The 24,691-nt window shown below is 49.4% G+C and overlaps 1 long non-coding RNA gene across 1 annotated transcript in view; it reads left to right on the forward strand.

The window, feature by feature from the left end:
- Positions 1-1,791: 1,791 nt before the first annotated feature.
- LOC146026926 (uncharacterized) overlaps positions 1,792-24,691 on the forward strand; it is a 95,123-nt gene continuing 72,223 nt past the window's right edge. The window contains exon 1 of the long non-coding RNA XR_014454575.1: positions 1,792-1,917. This is a non-coding gene — a long non-coding RNA (uncharacterized LOC146026926). The remainder of the gene's footprint in view (positions 1,918-24,691) is intronic.

Consider the following 24,691-nt stretch of genomic DNA (forward strand, 5'->3'; position numbering starts at 1 on the left):
CTGCCAGCGGTTGTATTTACATTAACCATTTAATTGCCTGATAAGATTTGTATTATAATTATTCGCTATTTATATACCGCTTAGGTATAAAGGCCCTTATTCTGATTGAGTCGGATGGCTCCGAATGCGGACGGACGGCCGATGGTTGGTGTTTGCGCATGTGCAGAGGCGTATTTGCGCATGTGCGAACGCCTCACAACTACGAAAACGGCGTGAGGTCCGTGCAGAAAATGATCGTACGAAACCATCCGAGCAGGGGGTGGAGAGGGGCGTGAAGGGCTGATTAGGCTCATTACCATATGCATATGCCCTGCGTTTCATGGGCGTTCCCATGGTAATGTGGCCGTGATGCATGTGTGGTAATGCTGCCGTCACGGACGTCAGCTGCCCGCCCATATCCCTGCTTTCATACGGAAAAATGCCCGAGTGGTCTGGAGCACTCGGTGCTGCCTGACCGCTCGGTCCATCATTCGATGGTCGGTGACCATCGGAGGATGGGGGAGGTTCCCACAGATGGAGGAGGTGTTCACACGAAACATCCACTCGCGGTCCGTTCGCTCTGAATCTTACCACATTCGGATGGTGTGAGCGATCCGTACGGAAGACGGGGCTAGGAACACTCGGTTCCTGTCCGAAAATACGCATCCGTCCGATTCAACTAGAATAAGGGCCAAAGTGTCGATAACGGTTTCCCAGGCCGCCAAACCCTCATACAGACCATCCCTATTTTTACATGAAAACAAGATTTACAGAAAAGTTGCAGGTGCATCTTTTTAAAGTATTGGCAAACAAGGCATGCTGGAACTTGTAGTCCCACAACAGCCAGCAAGTTCCAGGTTGCCTACTGTAGTCAGTTTTATATATACATAAAGGGCGCTACTTAGGAAAAATGTTGAAGTCATACAGGATCGGGATTATTTCTGACATAAATCCAAATTCGGCACCGTTTCCGATGGCGCAGGTCTGCGTACGAGCTAATATGCGCATGTGCAGACCCCCTGTAAGAACGCCTTGTCGAGAATCACACTCGCCAAGGCATACGCACAGGGACATCAGCAGAGGAACGCCAAGTGTTTTAATGGGCATGTGGATGCCCGCGTAGGGCGCGCGGCTGGCGTAACATGACATCAGCTCCAGCCCTGAATTCAGCCATATCCGGGTGAAAAATCATTTGATGGTGAGCGAATGATTTTTTTTCCACTCGTGCGGCGGCGGCGTGCGATGGGATGTGTAAGTGTACAGATCCCCTTGCATGCAAATGCAGGGATTCACGCGGTGGGGAGGCGGGTGTTGTTTCCCTGTTCGCTAGGCTGCGGACATACGCAGCTCTGAATCAGGCTCATATTGGTATTTTTCCTTAGGGCGCTGATGATGCCCACCCGGCCGTACAGCGAAACGCACAGCATAGTCCCACTCATCCCATCTCCAATAAAGAAGATCCGGCATTGACGACTGATTATATGTGCAGCTGCTCCCACACTCCCCTCATGGCTGTCACTGACATACTGCCGCAGCCCACACATACAATCACCTACCAGGAGAGTGCCACCATGATTGGCACTGTAGTTTGACAGGCTCGCTGCCCATGGAGGATGTACAATAAGAGGAGGGAGCCTGTGAGGGATTCCACCCTGTCCTAGATGCTCCATTACGCAATGCATCCAGAGCAGCAGAGGCGGACTCGCCGATCAGCAGCAGCAGTGAGTGCAGCAGCTCGGCGCTCCTCTCTCTGACCTAGGCTCGGAGCGAGGTCTTCTCAGCAGGCTGCGCTGCCTGAGGAGGAGCTGGGCGGGAAAAATAGAGGTGGGGGCCCGGGCGCGTGAGACTTGAGTGATGATCTCTGATTCTCTGTCACGGGCTGGCTGCACGCGGAGGAGGGAGTCAGGGGAGCAGCACCACCAGTGCTCCAACATAACGGTATGTGACCCAACAAAGATGGCACTTACGCAGGGGAAGCGGGGATTCACGGGCACGGCTCACATATGGGGAATGGACGGGGACATGGGTGACACGGGGAAGGGGACAAGACTGGCATGGGGGGGGGAGGGGGAGGTTTTCTGGGATCCCACATGGGTAAAGGGGTCAGGGCTGACAAGGGAATGGGACAAGGCTCACACAAGGTGACTGGGCTGACATTGGGGGAGGACAAAGCCAATATTGGGGAAGGAGGCACGGCTGACACATGGGGGTGGACATGGCTGACAGAGGGGGGACATCGCTCACATGAGGAGGAGGAATTTTTCGGGTGGGTGGTGCACAGTAGTCCAGAATTCACAGAAATCACAGAGGGGCTGGTGGCAAAGTCAAAGGATGGCTGGGTGGGCAGTGCTGGGTGGCGGCGGCGTCCCGCCCACCCAGCCATCCTTTGACTTTGCCACCAGCCCCTCTGTGATTTCTGTGAATTCTGGACTACTGTGCACCACCCACCCGCCTCACAGGCATACCCCTTCCCCCACCCACACGCCTCACAGGCATACCCCTTCCCCCACCCACATGCCCATTTGCCTCCATAAGCCATCAGGCTTATGGTTAAAGGGTTCTGCTGACCCCTTATACCCGCAAGGGCTTATCATTGGCAACACACACACCACCCCAACCTGTTTGAGACATAAGCCCCAAGGCTTATGGTAAAAAGGAGCCTGCTGGCCGCCCAATTCCCCCACGGGGCTCATCCAAGGCTCACTTACTCATCACTCACGTTTATTCTTATGTACGTGTATACGCACTGCTTTCTGATTCAATAAACTCATGTTTGATTTCACACCACAAGCATCTTGTCACTCATTCCACATATCAAAGATATCAAGGGAGAGCGCTTAACTAATACTTTTATTAATACTACTATTGAGCACGGACTACTCAGTTGAGCTGCCCGCACATACAAAAGGTTTAAAGAGCTGTAACCATCACCATTGATCACATAGCCAAATATGCGCAAACCTTGGCGCGAACGCCTTCAGTGAGTTTCACACCCCCCGAACATTCACTCTGAGATGGGCAGGGGACACCCATAGAACCGCTGGACATACCCCTGCAAACACAGCTGTGACATCAGCACCCACCCTAAATTCGCTCATCTCCAGCCAGAGTAAAGGCCCATACACTCTGGGCGACTTTGAGCTGAAAGTCGCTAAAAACAGCAGGTTTGAGCGGCTTTCAGCTCAAAGCCGCCCAGTGTGTATGCTTCGGCGATGAGCACCAAGAAATCTGTCCAGTGTGTATGGCCCGATGTTGAGCACTGCTGCGCGCTCCCGCAACATCACAGAGAAAGTCGCCCAGTGTGTATGGCCTGGCGATGAGCTGTGAGTGCTGCTGCGTGCTCCCGCAACATCGCCGGGAAAGCCGCTCATCAGCTGGTTATACCAGCAGATGAGTGGCTTTCCCCGCAGCGATGAACGCTATCATCGCTGTCCATACACGCTGGGCATAGTCGCCCAGTGGGAATGGACCTTAAAACTCAGTGTAGACTTTTATTAGCAAAGGGAAAAAAATAATCTTCCATGCGGGTGCATGCGAGTGGATGTGTAAGCGTACAAGCTAGTGTGGGGATCCGCTCTACGGGGGGGGGGGTCATACGGCGTTGCAGTGTTTACCTCTGTAGTGTAGGGTATAGAGGGTTCAGGGATGTAGGGTATAGAGGAATCAGGGATATGTAGTGTAGGGTATAGAGGGGTTAGGGATGTAGTGTAGGGTATAGAGGAATCAGGGATATGTAGTGTAGAGTATAGAGGGGTTAGGGATGTAGTGTAGGGTATAGATGGGTCAGAGTATTCTAATACACCCAGACCCACTCCCCAGCACCTTCTGCTGATATCCACCCTACACTGCTGCCTTCCACCACCCAACAACCCCTACTCTGCTACCCTCCACCACCAAGCCGTCCTTACTTTACTGCAGTGGTTCCCAACCCTGGTCCTCAAGTACCCCCAACAGTGCATGTTTTCCCGGTCACCCAGCAGATGCACTCATTATTCAGACATCATTTTTAAAAATCCACAGGTGGAGCTAATTATGTCACGTGATTCTGTGTGGAGACCTGGAAAACGTGCACTGTTGGGGGTACTTGAGGACCAGGGTTGGGAACCACTGCTTTACTGCCTTCCAACACCTTAGTATGAGAAAAAGAGAGATGAAGGAAGAGGGGATGGTTGACAGGGAGATCAGGAACAATTAGGAAAAATCCATGTAGTGTCAGAAATATCTGGCGCCCCAACAAGTTACTGCCCCAAAATAACACCGAAAACTGTGGTGGGTAGGGAGATAGAAGGTAAGACTTGTAGCTTCACCATTGCTGCTAGGTCCATGCACAACAGAAATCCACAGTCGGAGTCTAGAAGAATACATGTCATCACTCTAAAATGTCAAGTTTAAGGCCAAATTTAAACTAGTGTACTCAGTCAGCCTGTGCTGAACAATGAGGCAGGCTCGTCTATGTAGGGGGGTGGGGTTGAGCTTTGCCTATTACAGTTGCACCGAATGTGTCATTGATGGCTTTTCTGTGTGTTCAATATCTTTTTATCACCAAAACTGCCTAATCAAAGCCTCTTGTTCAGTTGCCCCCCGCTCGTGTTGGCCTGCCATTGATTTCAAATCGAAAGAGTGGAGAGAGGGAGAAACAAGCCTTTAGAAAAGGGAAAGCAATTAGCACCCAAATAGCTTCATTTCACGGTGTTTTCAGCCGCTTCTGCATTTGTGGCACCTTCTCCTTTCTGCTTCCACACGCGCATTCGCTCTTTAAGGAAGCTGTTTATCAGCGGGGAAGATTAAGCTCCCCGCAGAGAGGGAAATGGGGTGCCTTTGTGTTTGTGTCCTTAATCTGCCTTATTAAAATTGTTCCAGGGATTTTAGGCACTTGGAAAGTCTAAGGAAAGTTTAGCGAGTCAAACAGCCAAGGCAGCAATGCAGGAGGGTGGGGGGATAATTGCGGATATAAACACAATGTGCAACAATACATCATATTGCGCCACTCGTTCACCGCCATACAATGTCCAGTACAAAACGTCCACGCCATTATAGGTAATATCTGTGAGATTGTCATTAATAGCAATTAGTGCGCAGCGGGATTTATAATTACAACGAGGATAGTTTATGCATGAAGCGTCAAGGTGACCCAGACATGGCGGCACTGTATTTATTAAAGTTGTAACGACATACAAGGGGCATTTGGCTTACATTAACAACATACAGTACACAGAAATTACGGTGTATTTGTTTATAAACATAACCTGCTTGGTAAATTACATTATTCTTTTATCTCATTTATATAAATCCATTATTAAAAGATACTGAAAGTCGTACAGTGTATCACAAAATATTGGGCCTAATTCAACATAAACGGCTAATTAAAGAAATTGCTTATTGAGCGATTATCGTATGACTGCGCTTGCGTACTGTTCGCATTGCACATGCCATCACGAGGGGCATTAGTGACTAAAAATGTGAATGGATGATTCCGCACAATGATGCCGCAATTTGACTGACAGGAAGACGGCGTTTGGGGTTGGAAACCTGCCCTTATCTGTGCGTACCCAGGAGTTTTTAAAGTAGGTCTGTGAAGTCAGTGCTGACCACTTCCAGCCCATCTCAGATAAGGGTGCGGAATTTTTGGAATAATTTTGAGCAGGCATAAAAGCAGAGGGACTTAGTGAGACTGGTGAAGCAGACCTGGCACATTAAGGTGTGTGCATGACATAGGGGGAGTGGCCTTGGTGCTTTGGGGGGGGGGGGGGTGCTACGAGTCAGGAGGCCTGTCCTTGCTGCTTGCCCTGTATACCGACCCTGGAAGGTAGGACGAGCTGGCAGTTTAGTCGATAGCTGGAGGGCTGAAGCGTAACACAATGGATTTACCCTGCTAGTACAATTATTATATTACATGGGGCATACAGTACAGTATGTATTGAAACTGTGGCCTTCCCCTAAATCTAAACATTCCTTATCACAGCACATCACTGCAATAAGGTATATACACTGCTCAAAGAAATCAAGAAAACACTTAACCCCTTCCTGACAGAGCTAGTTTTGGCGTTCCTGACAGAGCCATTTTTTTCAAATCTGACATGTCTCACTTAAGTGGGGATAACTTTTTTTTGCTTTTACTTATCCCAGTGATTTTGAGATTGTTTTTTCGTGACACATTGTACTTCAAATTAGTGGTAAATTTGGGTCGATACAGTCTGTGTTTTTTTGTGAAAAATACCAAAATGTCGTGAAAAAATGGAAAATTTAGCGATTTGCAAAATGTTAAATTTTCTGCTTGTGAGACAAATAATCATACCACTCAAAATAGTTAATAACTAACATAGACCATATGTCTACTTTATATTTCCATCATTATTTCAACTTCCTTTTAATTTTTTTGGACACTAGGAGGCTTACAATATGAATAGCAAATTCTCAAATTTTCAAGAAAATTTCAAACACTGATTTTTTTAGGGACCAGTTCAGTTCTGATGTGACTTTGAGGGACTTGTATGTGAGACACCCCCATAAATGATGCCATTTCAAAAACTGCACCCCTCACAGTATTCAAAACAGCATTTTGGAAGTTTGTTAACCCTTTAGGTGTTTCACAGGAATTAAAACAAAGTGTAGGTGAAATTTCAAAATTTCTTTTTTTTTGCAGATTTGCAATTTTAATACATTTTTCTAAGGAACACAGTACATTTTACTAGAGAAATGTGACTAAAAATTGATTCCCCCAATTCTTTTGTTTTCATAAATATCCTATATGTGGCCCTAGTGTGCACGTTGACCAAACCACAGGCTTCATAATAGAAGGAGCACCTACTTGATTTTGGAGACTCCTTTTTCTGAGATTATTTTTTAGGCACCATGTAGGTTTCTAGGCACCATAAGATGCTAAAATTTAGGAACCCCCCCACAAGTGACCCCATTTTGCAAACTACACCCCTCAGGGAATTCATCTAGGGGTATAGTGTACATTTCAAACCCCCAGGGGTTTCACCAATTGTGGTACAACTGGGCATTGAAAATGAAAAATTAAATTTTTTACACAAAAATGCAGTTCTGGCTCAAAATTTTTAATTTTCACAAGGAATGAAGGAGAAAAAGCACCCCAAAATCTGTGCCCCAATTTCTCCCGAGTACGGCAATGCCTCACATGTGACCAAAAAATACCAGTTGGGTGCATGGCAGGACTCCGAAGGGAAGGAGTGATTTTTGGATTTTGCAGCTCAGATTCTGGTGGAATTTTGGTGGGTGCTATGTCGCATTAGCAAGACCCCCCAAGCACCAATACAGTGGAACCCCCCCACAAGTCACCCCATTTTGCAAACTACACCCCTCAGGGAATTCATCTAGGGGTATAGTGTACATTTCAAACCCCCAGGGGTTTCACCAATTTTGATACAAGTGGGCATTGAAAATGAAAAATTAAATTTTTTTACACAAAAATGCAGTTCTGGCTCAAAATTTTTAATTTTCAGAAGGTATGAAGGAGAAAAAGCACCCCAAAATCTGTGCCCCAATTTCTCCCGAGTACGGCAATGCCTCACATGTGACCAAAAAATACCAGTTGGGTGCATGGCAGGACTCAGAAGGGAAGGAGTGATTTTTGGATTTTGCAGCACAGATTTTGGTGGAATGAATGGTGGGTGCTATGTTGCACCAATACAGTGGAACCCCCCCACAAGTGACCCCATTTTGCAAACTACACCCCTCAGGGAATTCATCTAGGGGTATAGTGTACATTTCAAACCCCCAGGGGTTTCACCAATTTTGATACAAGTGGGCAGTGAACATGAAAAATTACATTTTTTTACACAAAAATGCAGTTCTGGCTCAAAATTTTTCATTTTCAGAAGGTATGAAGGAGAAAAAGCACCCCAAAATCTGTGCCCCAATTTCTCCCGAGTACGGCAATGCCTGACATGTGACCAAAAAATACCAGTTGGGTGCATGGCAGGACTCAGAACGGAAGGAGTGATTTTTGGATTTTGCAGCTCAGATTCTGGTGGAATTTTGGTGGGTGCTATGTGGCATTAGCAAGACCCCCCAAGCACCAATACAGTGGAACCCCCCCACAAGTCACCCCATTTTGCAAACTACACCCCTCAGGGAATTCATCTAGGGGTAGAGTGTACATTTCAAACCCCCAGGGGTTTCACCAATTTTGATACAAGTGGGCAGTGAACATGAAAAATTACATTTTTTTACACAAAAATGCAGTTCTGGCTCAAAATTTTTCATTTTCAGAAGGTATGAAGGAGAAAAAGCACCCCAAAATCTGTGCCCCAATTTCTCCCGAGTACGGCAATGCCTGACATGTGACCAAAAAATACCAGTTGGGTGCATGGCAGGACTCAGAAGGGAAGGAGTGATTTTTGGATTTTGCAGCTCAGATTCTGGTGGAATTTTGGTGGGTGCTATGTGGCATTAGCAAGACCCCCCAAGCACCAATACAGTGGAACCCCCCCACAAGTCACCCCATTTTGCAAACTACACCCCTCAGGGAATTCATCTAGGGGTATAGTGTACATTTCAAACCCCCAGGGGTTTCACCAATTTTGATACAAGTGGGCAGTGAACATGAAAAATTACATTTTTTTACACAAAAATGCAGTTCTGGCTCAAAATTTTTCATTTTCAGAAGGTATGAAGGAGAAAAAGCACCCCAAAATCTGTGCCCCAATTTCTCCCGAGTACGGCAATGCCTGACATGTGACCAAAAAATACCAGTTGGGTGCATGGCAGGACTCAGAACGGAAGGAGTGATTTTTTGGATTTTGCAGCTCAGATTCTGGTGGAATGAATGGTGGGTGCTATGTTGCACCAATACAGTGGAACCCCCCCACAAGTCACCCCATTTTGCGAAGTACACCCCTCAGGGAATTCATCTAGGGGTAGAGTGTACATTTCAAACCCCCAGGGGTTTCACCAATTTTGATACAAGTGGGCAGTGAACATGAAAAATTACATTTTTTTACACAAAAATGCAGTTCTGGCTCAAAATTTTTCAATTTCACAAGGAATGAAGGAGAAAAAGCACCCCAAAATCTGTGCCCCAATTTCTCCCAAGTACGGCAATGCCTCACATGTGACCAAAAAATACCAGTTGGGTGCATGGCAGGACTCAGAAGGGAAGGAGTGATTTTTGGATTTTGCGGCTCAGATTCTGGTGGAATGAATGGTGGGTGCTATGTGGCATTAGCAAGACCCCCGAAGCACGGTGAAATTATGAACCTAATATTCCATAGATGTGTGGTATAATTTAAAACACTCCTTTATACATAGGCCGGGTTTGTCGGGGCAAGTGTCACACTGGAAAATAGTTTGCTTTCTTATTCCCTTTTTATAGCAAACTTTGCACCTTTTTTGTGTCCTGCCCTTTTTTCCAGTGGAGGGGATTTCATCAGGAAAATGCTGCCCTGGTACAATACGGGGGCCAGTACTAGAAGTACTGGGGCCCTCTGCCTGCTGGTTCCCAAATATTAGGCCCTTTATGACTTCCTCTTGAAAGTGCATAAATGTCCCCCTCTGGCCGGTAGAACGGAATAGCACGTAAGCGTTATACAGTGCCATCTGGATGATATACACGGCCACCTTCTTGTACCAGATTTTTGTTTTCCGCAGGGCACTGTACGGCTTCAGTACCTGATCTGAAAGATCCACTCCGCCCATGTACCTATTGTAATCCAGGATACAATTAGGTTTTGAGGTGTGGGTACTGGTACCTCGTACAGGGACGGAGGTGGTACTGTCTCCGTGAATTGTTGTCAGTATAAGGACATCCCTCTTGTCCTTATATTTGACCAACAACATATTTTCGTTGCATATTCCCCTGCTTTCACCCCTTCTCATTACTTGGGCAATGTGCGTTTTTGGGAGGCCTCTTTGGTTCTTGCGCACAGTACCGCAAGCTGCTGTACCTCTTGAACCAAGGGCCTTAAACAGGGGGATGCTAGTGTAAAAGTTATCCACATAGAGGTGATAACCTTTATCCAGGAAGGGGTGCACTAAATCCCAGACAATTTTCCCACTAACACCTACGAGGGAGGGGGGGCATTCTGGCGGTTCAATTCTTGAATCCTTCCCTTCATAAACCCTAAACCTGTGGGTGTACCCTGAGGTGCTTTCACACAGTTTATACATTTTTATGCCATACCTTGCCCTCTTACTGGGAAGGTACTGGCGGAATTTAACCCTTCCTTTAAAATGTATAAGGGACTCGTCGATACAAATAAATTTTTCAGGGATGTACACCTCTTCAAATTTGGCACTGAAATGATCAATGACCGGCCTGACTTTGAATAGCCGGTCAAAGGTGGGATCATCTCTGGGTGGGCACTGTGCATTATCGGTGTAATGTATGAATTTAAGAATTGTCTCAAATCGAGTCCGGGGCATGGCCATACGGTAAAATGGAGTACTGTACAGAACATCTGTACTCCAATATTGCCTAATTTCTGGCTTTTTTTACTATGCCCATATGAAACACCAGACCCCAAAACGTCATCATCTCTACTGCATCTACAGGGGTCCACCTAGCAAATGATGACGTGGGGTTTTGAGCAATAAACTGCTGGGCATATAAATTAGTTTGGTCCACCATTAAATTTATAAAATCATCAGAGAAAAATAATTTGAAAAAGTCAATTTCTCTGAGACCTGTGGAATCAAATTGGATTCCTGGCATGGCCAAAAACTCAGGAACCTGGGGCTCAAAATTGTCTGGTGGTGGGGTCCATACTAGATCAATTATTGGGGGGGGAATCTCAGCTGATCTACGGGGGCGTCTTTGAGGGGGTCCCTCATCAGCAGAGGAGGAAGAGGAGCTTAAGGCAAATCCTTCAAATTCCCCGCTTGCATCACTGGCTGTGTCAGAGTCAGAAGCAAGCATGGCATATGCCTCCTCCACTGAATACATTCTCCTGGATGATTGGGAGGACATTTGGGAGGACATTTGGGATGCCATTTTTATTTTTGTGTTACCGGTAGTGAAATGTTTCAACACGTGTATAGTGTAGGGGGGGGCACAAACTTTATTTCAATCCGGGGGGGGTGTAGTGTGTATGTAGTGCAGAAAAAAAAAAAATACTTTATACCAATAAAAAAAAAAAAAAATGAAGGTGTTAAAAAAAAAAAAAAGGAAGGGGTTAAAAAAAAAAAAGGTCCTGCGCCAAAAATTGAGCACAGATGTTGGTCAGTAACGTCTGTCACTGAACAGCGCTCAAAGGCAACAGGAATTTGATCAAAAAAAAAATAGATCAACCCTGTGCCGAAAAAGATGATCAGTGATGTACGTCACTGATCAGCGCACAGCGGCCACAGGACACCCACAAAATCACAGTGTGTGTAAAAAAAAAAATTAAAAAAATACCCCACAGCACACACACAAAAAAAAAAGGTGATCAGTGATGCGACACTGATTACCAGTGAGGTGCAGCAGGTGCACAACCTTTGGTGCAACTGACAGGTATATATAAAAAAAAAAAAACCTCTGTACCCCCAAAAAAGTTGCTGATCACCTCAGATATAGTGATCAGCACAAAAGGCGGGGACAGCAGACACAAAATTTAGCACTCTCTATCACTATCTCTCTCTATCTCTCTATCTCTCACTATCTATCACTATCTATCACTCTATGACACTGCAGCAGCAGCACTGACAGGTATATCTATATATTAAAAAAAACCTGCGCCCCCAAAAAGTTGCTGATCAGTTAATTTATACTGATCAGCACAAAAGGAGGGGGCAGCAGTCAGTTATATAAAAAATATATAGCACAATCTGTCTCTATCTCTCTCTATCTCTCTCTATCTCTCTCTCTCTATCTCTCTCTATCTCTCTATAACTATCACACTGCAGCAGCACAAAATATAGCACTCTGTCAGTAGGCCTCTCTCTCTATCTCTCTCTCTCTCTCTCTCTCTCTATCTATAACTATATCACACTGCAGCAGCACAAAATATAGCACTCTCTGACACTATCTCTCTCTCTATCTCTCTCTATCTCTCTCTATCTCTCTCTATCTCTCTCTATCTCTCTCTCTCTATCTCTCTCTATCTCTCTCTATCTCTCTCTATCTATCTCTCTATCTCTCTATCTATCTAGCTAGTACACTGCAGCAGCACAATTTCACAGGAAGGCACAATTATTGAACAGGATCCAGGAAGCAATCAGCAGCGATCAGGTAAGTATTGCAGCAAGTATTCTGGTCAGTATGGCGGCAGGGGGGTACGGTGACCGCACTGCACGCTTTCCAGACCGGAATGGCGTCTGCAGTGCAGTCACCGTTAGTTTAAATCCCCCTCCTTGGCTGTGATTGGTCCGTCGGACCGACGGACCAATCACGGCCTTTGGGGGCGGGCGGGGTGAGGTGGGGTGACACCAGTGTCACCCTTACACCCCGCGGTGATTGGTGCTGTACTTTACAGCACCAATCACCTCTGATCCCGTGTCACCGGCGAACGTTATTCGCCGGTGACACAGGAAAACGCTGTGAATGGCTGTTCACACTGAACAGCCAATCACAGCGATCGCCGACGGGGGGGCGGCATCGCAGCCCCCCCGGGGCATGCACGGACATGTCTGCTGTCAGGGACAGCAGACATGTTGAAACTGTCACCGCGTCTATAGACGCGGTGACAGTTTAAATCCATGACGTACATTTACGCCATGTGTCGGGAAGTGCTTCCCGACCATGACGTAAATGTACGTCAAATGTCGGGAAGGGGTTAAACAACACAATGTAACTCCAAGTCAATCACACTTCTGTGAAATCAAACTGACCACTTAGGAAGCAACACTGATTGACAATCAATTTTGCATGCTGTTGTGCAAATGGAATAGGAAACAGGTGGAAATTATAGGCAATTAGCAAGACACCCCCAATAAAGGAGATGTTCTGCAGGTGTGACCACAGACCACTTCTCAGCTCCTGTGCTTTCTGGCTGATGTTTTGGGCACTTTTGAAAGCTGGCGGTGCTTTCATTCTAGTGGTAGCGTGAAACGGAGTCTACAACCCACACAAGTGGCTCAGGTAGTGCAGCTCATCCAGGATGGCACATCAATGCGAGCTGTGGCAAGAAGGTTTGCTGTGTCTGTCAGAGAAGAGTCCAGAGCATGGAGGTGCTACCAGGAGACAGGCCAGTACATCAGGAGACGTGGAGGAGGCCGTAGGAGGGCAACAACCCAGCAGCAGGACCGCTACCTCCGCCTTTGTGCAAAGAGCATTGCCAGAGCCCTGCAAAATGACCGCCAGCAGGCCACAAATGTGCAAACAGTCAGAAACAGACTCCATGAGGGTGGTATGAGGGCCCGACGTCCACAGGTGGGGGTTGTGCTTACAGCCCAACACCGTGCAGGACATTTGGGGTCAGTTCTTTGGGGGGCCGCACAGCCCTCAATGTGCTCGCCAGGGGTAGCCTGACTGCCATTAGGTACCGAGATGAGATCCTCAGACCCCTTGTGGGACCATATACTGGTGCGGTTGGCCCTGGGATCCTCCTAATGCAAGACAATGCTAGACCTCATGTGGCTGGAGTGTGTCAGCAGTTCCTGCAAGACAAAGGCATTGATGCTATGGACTGGCCCGCCCGTTCCCCAGACCTGAATCCAAGTGGGACATCGTGTCTCGTTCCATCCACCAACAATACGTTGCACCACAGACTGTCCAGGAGTTGGCGGATGCTTCAGTCCAGGTCTGGGAGGATATCCCTCAGGAGACCATCCGCCACCTCATCAGGAGCATGCCCAGGCATTGTAGTGAGGTCATACAGGCACGTGGAGGCCACACACACTACTGAGCCTCATTTTGACTTGTTTTAAGGACATTACATCAAAGTCGGATAAGCCTGTAGTGTGTTTTTCCACTTTAATTTTGAGTGGGACTCCAAATCCAGACCTCCATGGGTTAATAAATGTGATTTCCATTGATAATTTTTGTGTGATTTTGTTGTCAGCACATTCAACTATGTAAAGAACAAAGTATTTAATAAGAATATTTAATTCGTTCAGATCTAGGATGTGTTGTTAGTGTTCCCTTTATTTTTTTGAGCAGTGTATTTTGTGGGCATGTATGGCCCGGGTGCCGGACGGCTCCCCGACAGTCGGGATTTCGACAGTCATTCCTCCGACATCGGAATCCCGACTGCTCCCTCGTGGGGGTCCACGACCCCCATAGAGGGAGAATAAAATAGTGTAGCGAGCGCAGCGAGCCCGCAAGGGGCTTCATTGCGCTCCCCACGCTGTGCAGTCGTGATTCAGACGTCTGACTAATGACACCCGTATGGCCCTGCAGGCACTAGAGCCTGTCTCAGCTATGGCAATGAAATAAAGTACCTATACAATCGTTGGAGACCTTGTTGGATTCCTGACTTGTTCATGAACTATCCTATAATGTTTTATCATATGGAAACTAGCGGCATTGGAAGACCAGGTTTCATGTGCTTTCCAATATTCATTAGATATGATGGTACAGCATCGGACATAGGGGGTTATAGTGCTTTCAGGTCCCCCCCCCCCCCCTCATGCCAGGTAGCCCGCACAGCTGCGAATGGATGTTTTGAGAAAAGATCCATTCGCAGCCTATGGGGTGCCACCCACATCATTCATTTGCAGCCTATAGGGTGCCACCCACATCATTCGATGGTCGCCGAGTGGACCTCCTTACCAATGGCCGGTGAACGCCTGTATTTTCTGGGGCACTCCCACAAAATGTCGGTGTTCTGTCCCCAAACACCTGGTGCCTCTCAATTAACTTGCGTACGGCCAGTAAAGGCTAGCCTTCACATGGTCCGTCTGCAGGGGGACCCCGTGGCTGCGCATTGTGGACCGTGCGTATGCGTGGTCTTTTGATTATCGAATGGGTCTGAATGAGGCCCCATTAGTAGAAGTACGAAAATTCTGCACTTCTGGACATGCGTGCAACGAAATGCACATGTGCGAGCCCAGAAACTGATCAAAGGAGAATGGAGGGGTGTGGCGACAATGCGACGTGGGGCGGAAACCGACCATTTTGTGGGAGTGGTTCGGACAACGCAGGCATGTGCAGACCGATTGAAGGGGAGGGCTGTGGTAGGTGCATGAAACATGGCTGGCCTGCAGGGGGGCTGGTGATGTGTAAGCGCTTCTCTATATACTGTAGTGAAGTACATGCGCATTAGTAATGCTGGGAGAAATGTGCCGGCAGTTGCAGTTTTGTAAAGTTTCGAGCACCTGAATCCCATGGCAGGACCTCAGTCGTTCTCCATGACAGGCCCATCAGCTGAAATTGCAGCGGTGTCTTTTGCTTTTCCCGCTGGTAGAGCATTTTACCTGTCGATTCTCAGATTCATTATGTTAATATTTGCTGGCTGAGATGTCCAAATTAAAATCAACCTGAAACAAGTGATTCATTGTATAGCTGTTCACCCAATTATAATGGTCAAATAGATGTAATAATTATTTTATTATAGTCACTATTAATCAGCCCAGCTAATTTGCTCACGTCCCTTCACCTTCGGAATAGACGGCGGAGAGGTTTAGAAGATGACCTACATTTTGTACTTTTATGTTTGACATGGATGTAAGCTTTATAATGCTAATTTTCTTCGTCACCGTGAACAACATGTCTTTCTGGTGAATAATGGAGGTCTGCATGTAGACAATGATTGGCGTGAGTTGGGTCCTGTGTAGAGATCCACCTGATTCCACCAGATCTCCTGCACCTAGATCTGCTGACTGGACCTCTCCCATCTGTCAGAGGAGTGCAGCGCGTGCAGTTCAACCCGGATTCCAGGAGCTCTGGTGCGCTGTGAGCATGTAACCCCTGGCAACGAGCATGTAACCCCTAGCAAGAACCCATGGCAACAAGCCTGTAATACCTGGCAATGAGCATCAGTGGTGTCAAGAGGGGGTTGGATACTTTTTACCTGGGGCCCACTCCCCAGTTGCAAGGAGCCGGGCAGTGGGGAGAGAGATGACAGGTTGCAGCCTCTGCAGCATAGCCGCTCTACCCTGCTCAGCACACGCTGCTCAGTGCTGTGTGTTGAGCTGGGGAGAGGGACAGATGCAGCAGAAACCTGTCCTCTCTCTTCCTCTTGTTTTTGTTTTTTATTTCATGTGGTGTGACCACACCCCCTCCCGGATTTCTCACCCCCAGAGGTGGCCACATCCCCTCTATGTTATGACCTATCGGCGGCCCTGATGAGCATGTAACCCAACAATCATCATGAAACCTCTAGTAATAAGCAAGAAACGCGTATGTAGGTAAAAAGGGGGCACACATTTCTACTTACGCCACTATTCATGCACGCATTGCAGAGCACCATCCCCTTTCTATTTACCTATCCAGGCGTATGCTTGCTGAACACTATGATAGCTTTGTAGGTCATTGTATTTCATGTATATAATCTGTTGTTGGTGTGTGGTCGTCAGTAACAGATCCCATTGAAGATCTGTCTGCGGTATTCCTGCGCAGTGCGGTGACTGACACGGAAGCAGTCCGGTAACATCTCTGGAAGCCAGCGTGTTAATGTGCAGGACAGCTTGGTTGCGCACCGCAGGGGGCTTATCCTCTTTCACAAACGTCTCATTCTATCCCGGAGAGATAATTTTACTGATCATGTAATTTGCCATAATTTCATAGTCTGCCCAGACAAGTTACCATGACACCACCGCGCAGCGTGAGGCGGCGGATTCATTTCACCATTCACACAAAGCAGTTTTATCATTGCCTGCAAATCCAGAGAGAGCACAATGCTCCACGTCACGTAGAGAGGTCGTGTAGGGGACCGTGCTGAAGCAGATGATTTGTAGGTGGCTGCCGGGTGTCATCGGGAATAGGTCAAATAATGGGGTGCCAGATGAAGGTCCGACGGGGGGATCCCAAGAGTCAGTATCCCGACATTAGAATCCCGACTACCGGTGCTCCAATGGGGGATCCCGACTCACAGGGGCTCTATGGGAAAGGGAGAATAGAACCTGTAGCAAGCCCGCAGCATGGCGAGTGCAGCAGTCAGGATTCCGACGTCGGGATCCCCCCCTGGCAGAGCGCCATACCACACCCAGAAAAATGATGACTCCTTTTGAAAATGCAGTGTGTTTGGACCCCTAACGTGTGTGAGCCCCAGGACCCCTAACCCTGTCGCCCCTCCCTAAATCCGCCAATGCGGGAGACACTTAGAGGTTAGGTGATTGCCCACAATGTTTGAATACGGTGGAAATACCAGCAACCTGTAAACCAATCCCCCGATTACGGCTCAGAAATGCATATTTTTGTTCACAGACCCATATGAAATCCTTAAGTGTGGCATAGGCGCACACTACATGGCAAGTAGTATGTACGTACATCTCCCTCTTCACATACAAACAATAAACTCTTATTGTGCTCTCCTCCATGTCCAGATGGGGTTAGGTAAGACCCTATTGGGTAATTTAAGGTGAGAGTTTTTAGAAGGGTGAGATATTCATGCCTACTAACTTGCCCCTGTTAGATAGGGGCGTGGCCTTGCACTGCAAACCACTTTTACATAATTTTTGGGGGCTTGCCCAGCACTCCAGTGACAACTGAGCAGCCCCCCGGCCCCTCCCTACACTAAAGAGATGCAGCGCGCAGCAAAGCAGCAGTGATATCTGGCTCCCTCCAACTGACCATGGGACATTGTTAGCCAAAGGAGGGACAGCGGGACAGTCTCCGAATAGTGGGACTGTACATCTGTAGCCGAGACAGTTGGGAGGTATGAAATGCTGCCCCTAGCAAACAATCAGATTCTACTTTATCATTTATCTAGCACTTTCTAGAGCAGTGGTTCTCAACCTCTGGACCCCCACACAGTGCATGTTTTCCAGGTCACCAGCGGCTGCCCTCTGTATCACCAACTGTCACATTATAACGATACACAGGTGACATGGAAAACATGAATCGTGAGGGATCCTGAGGACCGAGTTTGTGAACCACTGTCCTAGAGGATACCTAGATTTTGATTGGTTGCTATGGGCAACATCCAGCACTTCTAAAAACTGTCAATTTAGTAAATATCCCCCCAGGGTATCTAATAGCTGCAAGTGCAGGGAGAATATTTGTCTTTCAAGCTATGGTCAGGTAGCTCAACCCATATGGAAACATACATTGCTTATGTGGAACTAACGCTCATTGATTTTAATGCTGAGCACAACCTGTAGATGTTGGAATGCAGTACTTATGTCTCTGGGGAGTTGTGAACCCTTGAGAAAGGTGAGTAACACAGAAACAGACATCGGGTCCTCATTGAAACTTCACTTATGACCAAGTAAAGGTACCTTTTTAACAATATTGCTTCTTTATCTCTGGAATAGTATAGAAAACCGAGGGCTGACTAAGCTAGAGGTGACATAAACTACCGAAGGAGTCTGAGATGTCTGCACTTTAACTTGTGGTTTTGATAAGGGCTATGATGCTGCAGCAATAGCCAATTAGGGAGCTAGGGAGGAGTTTCCTGTAGTAGGAATAGCCAGAGAGTCAGGTGATCTGCTCTCTGGCCCGGTTTTTCCAAGGAGAAGGTTGGTTTCTGACACTCTCCTGCAGGACCCCTTTATTACTACATATTCTCATCTATTCTGACTAATCTGTCCCTTTCTTCCTTCACTTACTCCTTTTCTTTCCCTCTTCTCCTTGGCTGTGAATCTTACCCCTAGCAGAGAGTCTGCCTGCTGCTGCCCAGCCTACCGCGTAGAGCAACCGACCCACCTGCCTGTTTCGTGCTGATGACGCGGCCACCTGCGGCACTAGGCCGCAGCCGGTCAGAGCGTCTAGCGCTCCCGCCCGGGGTAGCGGAGGCACCACCGGCGGCGGCACTGGGGCAGAGGCCCCAGAAGTAGGGGGAACGCAAGGGCTGTGGGGGACGTGCCAGGCGCGGACGCTCCCATCCAAGATGGCCGCCGGGCGCCGGTAGCGGTTCCTAACCCCCAGCAAGCGGCTCCAGGGCGCCCGCAGTTTCCCATCCTCCATCCCTGTGCTGGCTAGGAGGTTGGCTGGTAGTGGGGACCAGGCGGTAGGCTCATCGCAGGGTGGGATAGCGGGCCCGTTACCTCCAACCCCAAGCCACCCCTCCTCAGGGTCCCCCAGGACTCCCCTACGGAGAGCTAGGAGGAGGTGGCTCAGCTGGACTCACCTGTTACCACAACGCATTAGGCCCTCCACGGCTGCGCAGGCAGCTCAAATCCCGGCCCAGGGATCGGTGCTTCCCCTAGGGGTTGCGCAGGCGTCTCCCCAGGGCGTGGACATGACAGTTGTCCGACAGTTGGTGGCGATGCTGGCGGGTCAGCCATCGCCTCAGGGCACTGGGATAGGGGCTGGGGCCCACTCTCCAGCCATCCTCTCTTCTGGGGCTCTTGCTCCCCGCGGTCCTGCTTCTCATGTGCTGGCGGCACTGCGCCTTCCACCCGCGGTGTCGGGATCCACCTCTCCCGGGGACGAAGTTCTATCGACACCACCGCCTCAACAGCCGGATGTCGCGGTAGCCAGGCCGGTGGAGCTGCTCCCAGGTGGGTCCTCCAGTGCGCGTAAGAAGCGCAGGCGGCGGTATTCCCGTACCTCCTCCTCCTCGGTGTCTGACTCGGGGACCTCCGAGGAGGAGGGGGGACGTAGGCCCAGACACAGGCGCAGGCGCTCTAGGAGACACCGTAGGCGCTCCCAGTCCTCTAGTGGTGACTCGGGCTCCCCGCTGTTTCCTAGAGGACAAGTGGTCCACTGCGAGAACACGTCAGTACTAAGAGGCCTCAGGCGCAGCGTCAGGGACAGGATAAGGGACGGCAGATACGTCAGCTTCTTTACCATGACTGCGCAAGATGAAAAGGATAATCGCGCAGCGAAGCGTAAAGGGGGCATAGGCGAAGCCGCATACTGCACGTATCAGAGGTGGCAGGTGGGGCTGTTTATGTTTGCGGCGTGTTATTTGGAAACCAGGCCCCAGGAACATATGAATGTGATAAGATACATCCATATGGTGCACGCCATGTACATGAACGACGGCGAGAGCGTGTGCGGGCCTATGATGAGCAATTCCGGCGGAAGCAGTCGGCTTGCGATATCATGGCCCTCGGGGCCAAGGATGTCGAGGTGTGGATAGGTAAGAAGCCGTCGGCTTCGACCGCCACCACTTCTGCATCTGCAGCTTCGGCCGTCCCGCGCAGGGCCCCCTCGTCCTTTCGTGGGGGCGCCGGAGGAGGGCAGTCGGCAGATGTTTTGCCTTCAATGGTGCGGGATGCGCAGCGGGTACCGGCTGTAAGTTTCGCAATCAATGTTTAAAAGGCTGGGGAGGGCACTCTGTTATGGACTGCCCGCGCAGCAAACAGGCGGGAGGGGCTCCTAGGCAAAATGCCGGAGCCGCTCCAGCCCCTGCCACTCCTCATTAAGGCTCCTTCTCCGGTGAGGGGGGACCGCCTGGCCGTCTGGCTGGGGCGGTATCCCCTCAGGGAGGAGGTGGAATTTTTGGCCGCAGGTTTCTCGCGAGGATTCCTCCTCCCCATTCAAGGGGAGGTGGCGTCCGGGTCTCCGAGAAACCTGAAGTCCGCAATTGATATGCACCAGGTAGTCCTGGAAAAGGTTGAGAAGGAGGTGAACCTGGGCAGGATGGTGGGCCCATTTTCTGAGCCTCCGGTGCAGGGTTTGGTCCTGTCACCTGTAGGGGTGGTGCCTAAGAAAGATTTGGGCAAGTTTCGCTTGATCCAGCACCTGTCCCATCCACCGGGGTTGTCCGTGAATGATGCAATTCTTGAGGAGTTGTGTCATGTACGGTACCAGTCCTTCGAGGAGGCGTTAGCGATTGTGCGCGGCTTCGGGAGGCGGGCACTGCTAGGCAAGGTGGACATTGAGTCGGCATTTAGGCTGTTGCCTTTGCATCCGGACTCCTTTAAGTTCATGGGGTTTAGGCTGCCTTCGGGTTATTATGTAGACCGCTGCTTGCCCATGGGAGGTTCGGTGTCTTGCGCTTATTTCGAGTGTTTTAGCAGCTTCCTGCATTGGTGCGTCACGGAGTGTTCGGGCGAGACGGGGGTCGCCCATTATTTGGACGACTTCCTGTGCGTTGGCCCGGCTGATTCCCCCCGCTGCGGGGATCTCCTGACCACAATGCAACAGCTGTTTTCCCATTTCGGAGTCCCAGTCGCGGCGGACAAGACGGAAGGGCCGACCGAGTGCCTTTCCTTCTTGGGCATTGAGATTGACACGCAGACCGGGTGCTGCAGGTTGTCTCCTGATAAGCTTGCACGGCTACAGGGGGCGATCTCCCAGTCCCTGGCCTCCGGCAAGCTCCGGGTGCGCCAGCTACAGTCCCTACTGGGCCTGTTTCACTTCGCGTGCCGGGTTATCCCCATGGGTAGGGTTTTCTGTCGAAAAACTGGAACTAGCCATGGCAGGTCCAAATAGGCCCCAGTTCTTCATACGCCTGAACGCAGAACTCAAACGGGATCTTAGAGTTTGGGAGGTCTTCCTCTGCGACTTCAATGGTGTGTTGCTGTGGCCTAGCCCGTCGCGTAACAGTGAGGACTTACAGCTATACACCGATGCTGCAGGGGGAATTGGCTTCGGCGCGTTCCTGCTTGGCTCTTGGTGCGCCGCGACCTGGCAGGAGGAATGGGCGGTGGAAGGGCTCACTAGGAACATGCTACTGCTTGAACTGTTCCCAATCGTGGTGGCCTTAGAACTGTGGGGCGACCGGTTGTGTGATGCTTGCATCACTTTCTGGTCTGATAACCTGGGGGTGGTGCAAGGCATCAACAAACAGAGCTCTTCTTCACTGCCGGTAGTGCGTTTGTTGTCCTGCCTTGTGTTAATATGTCTGCAGATTAACTTGCATTTTGTTGCCAGGCACGTTCCCGGGGTGGACAACTGGGCTAGGTTTCGGTCCCTGGCTCCGGGGGCTGATTTGATTGGTGAGTCATGTCCTCCTTATGTTTGGCAGGTCATCAGGCCAGCATGGAGGAACTAGCCATGCGGGCTATTGCTCCCAGGATGCTGCGTTGTTACCAAGCTGGTTGGCTGGAATGGGAACAATTCAGAATGTCCGCATCACAACAAGGTAAGGCCCCGGGCGACGCCATGCTGGCGTTCGTGTGGAGTTTGTACTCCGGAGGGCAGTCGGTGTCGGCCATGAGACGGCTGTTGGCCGGTGTGTTGTTCTTCTTGTGTCTTGGGCCCTGAGGGGCTGGCGGGGCGCTTCCCCTGTGGCTCCGGATAGCAGAAGGCCCATTGACGTGTCCCTGCTGCCTCCTTTATTGGGGGCGGTTCGGGATGTATGTCACTCTGAATATGAGGTCCAACTGTTTCGCATGGCGTATGCCATGGCGTTCCACGGAGCTTTCAGGGTCGGCGAGCTGGTAGCCCCATCGAGGCATCGACCTTCGCCTCTGTTTTTAGAGGATGTGTTGCTACAGGTCGATTTGGTTTGGTGCTGCGTACGGCGTTCCAAGACGGATCAGGCTGGGAGAGGTCAGTGGCTGTCATTGCAGCCGTGCCCGGTCGAAGGGATTTGCCCAGTGGCGATGGCAAGCGCCTACGCTCTGTTGCAACCCGACCGCCCCGGGGCATGGTTAATGCATTCAGCCGGCTCTTCCTTTGACCAAATACCAGTTCTGCCATGTTTTGCGACGTGCCCTGGGATCGCTTGGCCTGGATCCGAGGGAGTTTGGAACACACTCCTTCCGGATCGGAGCGGCCACATCTGCTGCTGCTGAGGGTCAATCCGACACAGAGATACAATCTCTGGGTCGATGGCGTTCGGCAGCGTTCCGCAGATACATCCGGCCTGGTCTATCTGTCCATCTGCATGACCGTAGCCGACTGGGCGCATAAGTACTTGCCTCACTTTAGCGGGAGTCTTGAGGTGGTCCACTTTCCCCCGGGGGCACAATTCGGCTTAATTCCAATTTGACATGGCGTCCTGGTTAGTTTACTCCGGGGGTTTTCTGTGCAGTGTGCCTCAAGGTCTGGTCGGCTACGGTTTCCTTTCTCTTCTCTCCCTCTCCAGTGTGTTTGAATTGTTGAGAGCGGTGAGATGTTGATGGCATGTGTCCTAACCTGTTTACATCTTGCAGGTCGAAGAGACGACAAGACGGTGTGGGTGATGGGACACTCTTTTGTCCACTGGGCATCGAAAGCATGTGAGTCTGAAAGAAAGTATGCCGGTGAAAGCTCGGAAGGTGCGATGGTTGGGTGTGAGAGGCATGCTTTGGGGAGCGCTGCAGGGCCTGTTGATAAGGTCAGTGCGGGACTTTGGAGTCCCCGAGGTGCTAATTTTGCACCTGGGCGGAAATAATCTAGGCCGATGCACTGCCTTAGAGCTGAGGTCAACTATCATCAGAGACCTGCACATCGTGGCCCAGGCGCTTCCCTGCTGCCGACTGATCTGGTCCTCAATGATTCCTAGGCGAGTCTGGAGGAATGCTAGGTCAGGGCCCCGCTTGGATAGCGCACGGAGAAAGGTGAATGTTGCGGTGCAGCGATACCTGTTGGCAAATAGCGGTGGTGTCATCAGGCATGACTCCATCGTCTATAAGCGGGGTTCCCTGTATAGGCCGGACGGTGTCCATCTGAGTCCTGAGGGAATGGCCATATTCCTGGACGATCTGTTTAGAGGTTTTTAGTTGAGGTTGTTGTTGTTAGTAGAAGTGCTGAGCGTTGTAGGGTGGCTGTGCTGCAGCCTAAGGCTTGGCTTGTGGCGGTAAAGAACGGTCCGTGTTCAAATGGAAGTGATATGAGGATAGTGGGGTGCGCTCTCCCGTCAATGATACGCTAGTAGCCCATGCCCCTTGGACAAGGGTGGGATACACCATCTGCCCGGGTGGGTAGCGTGGGAGAGTTGAACACCAATGATGTGTGAATGGTGTGATGTCATCTTACCCTTCTTTTCTCTATGACCGTTCTTTAGGGCCGCCACCCTCTTTTATAGAATAATATAAATAGTTGTCAATCAATAAATTTGACATTCATATTGAAACGCCAGCACTTGTGTCTGTCTCTATGGGGTTTATTCTAGTTCATTCTTTCTGACAAAATCCTTCTTAGATGGACAAAATCATGTGCACTGCAGGGGGGCAGATGTAACATGTGCAGAGATAATTAGATTTGGGTGAGTTATTTTGTTTCTGTGCAGGGAAAATACTGACTGCATGATTTTACACTGCAATATAGATCTCACTTTGAAGAAAAACCCCACCCAAATTTAATTATCTCTGCACAAGTTACATCTGCCCCACCCGCAGTGCACATGTTTTTGTCCATCTAAGAAGGATTTTGTCAGAAAGAATGAACTAGAATAACCCCCCTTGTAATCCTCCTATTGGGGTAAAAAATTATTACTTATAGCAAAGGAAAAAGAGACTCATCTCTTTTTGTTGAAACCTTACATGTTTTATCCTTTATACTGTGATCGGATGAATGAGAACAATTAGGGATGATTGAATGTTCCCAAACGGAACTCTTAGCATGTTTTCTACGCAGTGTGATTAATTTGATTTAGTGCGGTTTTGTTTTTGCTGACTAATATCAACCAATATGGGGACACATCTATGAGTTTAGCTCCTATAAGAAATGTACCAGGCCGAGTGAATCATTCAGGCCTCTGGGACTGATAGTGTCCAGACGGTAAATCCATCTGGATTCCGTTTCAATAATTTTTTGGCTCTGTTGCCACCCCTTAGTCTATTGGGCACATGCACATGATCGATAATTTTTTATTGCTGGCTATGGGGGTAACTTTAGCTATGTCTCCGA

This window comes from Crinia signifera, chromosome 8 (genome assembly GCF_055691185.1).
Source record: "Crinia signifera chromosome 8, ASM5569118v1, whole genome shotgun sequence".
Taxonomy (NCBI): Eukaryota; Metazoa; Chordata; class Amphibia; order Anura; family Myobatrachidae; genus Crinia; species Crinia signifera.